This window comes from Vulpes vulpes, chromosome 4 (assembly GCF_048418805.1).
Source record: "Vulpes vulpes isolate BD-2025 chromosome 4, VulVul3, whole genome shotgun sequence".
Lineage (NCBI taxonomy): Eukaryota > Metazoa > Chordata > Mammalia > Carnivora > Canidae > Vulpes > Vulpes vulpes.
In genome coordinates, this window is record NC_132783.1 from 30,767,631 (window position 1) to 30,770,052 (window position 2,422).

The 2,422-nt window shown below is 49.0% G+C and overlaps 1 pseudogene; it reads right to left on the reverse strand.

Annotated features, from left to right (window-relative positions):
• Window positions 1-260: 260 nt before the first annotated feature.
• LOC112930986 (RNA-binding protein EWS pseudogene) lies at window positions 261-1,947 on the reverse strand (annotated as a pseudogene).
• Between the last annotated feature and the right edge of the window lie 475 nt (window positions 1,948-2,422).

Below are 2,422 nucleotides of genomic sequence, written 5' to 3' on the forward strand. Positions count from 1 at the left end.
ATACTGAGCATGCTCACAAGGGATTCCCATTGTTTAGACTTTAGCTAAACAACCATCTTTAAAAGAAGGAAAAAAACTTGGCACACTACCATTTAACTTGTTTTGATGTTTCTTCACAAATGGTGAAAAATACTGAAGTACAGACAAAGAATAATCATAATGTTGTGGCCAACATTATAAATACGGAATTATAAATTTAAAACATTTTCTGGTTTAAAAATAAATCTGGTAGTCAATGCAGCTCTGTGGGGTCTCTGCGTCTAGTAGGGCCAGTCTCTATGCTCCTGACGGTCCTCGCCTTTATCCATTTATCCAGGTCCTCCACGCCCGCCTCTTCTTCCTCCCATCTGTTCCATCAAAGTTCAGGGGGCCCACCAGGACCGCTTCGTCTTCCTCTGCCAAAGCCACGTCGGTCCATGCCCCGGCCACCACAGAAGCCCCCTCTGTCTCCACCGCAGCCACCTCTGAACATCCCACCAGGACCACCGCGGTCCATGAGGCCACCTCTTCCTCCCCGCATGCCACCAGGGCCACCTCTGCCACGGTCACCGCCCGGGGGCGGGAAAGGTGGTGGAAGGAAGCCTTCAGGCTTCGGGGCCTTACACTGGTTGCATTCTGTTCTCCAGGCGAAGTTCTGGTTTCCACACCCCGGATTGGGGCACTGCCAGTCCCCAGCTCGGTGCTGGACGTTTCCTCCTCTGGATGGGTTCCCTCGGGAACCCCAGGGTCCTCTTGGGGGAAAGCTACCTCTGTCTCCTCCACGGCTTCCCATGCGACCCATGGGGCTCCCAGGACCTCCTGGGCCGTCTGGACCTCCACGGAGTGGTGGTGGCATCCCTCTGCCCTCACCATACTATCAATTGCACTGTTGTCAGAGTCTTCATCTGGATCTACAGGTGGACCTAGATCAAGATCTGGTCCTTCATCCATGGGTCCAACAGGCTTATTGAAGCCACCTTGCTCTCCAGCGCCCATTCCACCACGTCCCCCTCCCCACCCACCTCTGCTCATGCCTCCACGATCAAATCCCCCTCTTCCCCTGCCCCGGTTATCAGGGCCACTCATGCTCTGGTTCTCTCCTGGTCTGGAAAATCCTCCAGAATCCTGCCCATAAACACTCATGCTACTGGGGTGGTCCTGTTGGAATGAACTCTGCTGCTTGTAGCTGCTGCTCTGTTGGCTATATTGACTTGGAGCCTGGCTGTGGGATCCAGTTTGGGGGAGAGGATAACTAGTGGGCGGCTGCTGCCCATAGCTGCTTTGTTGACCATAGCTACTCTGCTGTCCATAGCTGCTCCGCTGCCCATAGGTGTTCTGCTGAGAGTAACTGCTCTGATCATAACTAGTCGGCTGTGTAGAGGAGTAGCTGGTAGGAGGATAAGATGGTGGTGCTGTGACTGGCTGCATGGGGTAGCTCCCAGGTACCTGGAGATAACTGTAGTTACTCTGTCCATATCCTAGGCTGGGCTGGTTGTAACCCCCTGTGCTAGATTGAGGTTGACTAGTCTCAGCGGGTTTGTTACCATCCTGTGGTCTTGCAGGTGCGGTGGCTACTGGCTGCTGCCCATAGGCTGGGTAAGCAAACTGAGTGCCATATGCAGACTGAGCTGCATAGGAGGCCTGGGTGGTAGTGACCATAGCAGTGGTGGTATCATAAGCACCAGTGCCATACCCCTGGACAGGCTGACTGTATGCCTGGGGGGCAGTTGGAGTAGTATAACCAGCGGGAGGTTGTCCATAAGAAGTTGCATAGGTGGTCTGCCCATAGGTCGCAATGGTCTGAGCCTGGGTATAGCTGACATCAGTGGGCTGTCCATAGGTTCCATAACTCTGCTGCCCATATGCCTAGGTGGTCTGTGCATATCCTTGAGTTGGTTGGGTGGTGTATGTACTGTAGCCCTGCTGGGCTGCAGCTTGGCTGTAGGTACTGTAATCCATGGATGCCATTTTCTCTCCTTCCCTCTCGTTCCTAATTATCCATTTTCACACAAACTTAAAAAATTATTTTTTTTCATCTAGTTATTAGATTTTTGGTGGCCTAGTTATCTTTAATTACCTAAAAAATCTTTGTCAACATTCTTCCCTGGGTTAGAGAATTTTAATTCGGAGATATTTGACCACTCTAAGTTTTTTTTAAAAAACAGAAAATATATCCTTGCATATCAAAAATACTGTAATAACTATGATTATTTTGTTAAATAATTTTTTAATAAATCAAAACTTACAACATTAAGTTATATTAGTCATGTTCTTTTCATTAATGGTATCTCTTAGCCCTATATCATGTTTATTGAGGTTCTTATGGCACATGCAGCAAGCAGCCTAGAAGACTGTCTTTAATGGATGGATGGCTAACATTTCTGAATCAAATCTATCAAGCAGGGTAAATTACAGGCCATATTTCACACAATTAACTCTTCGT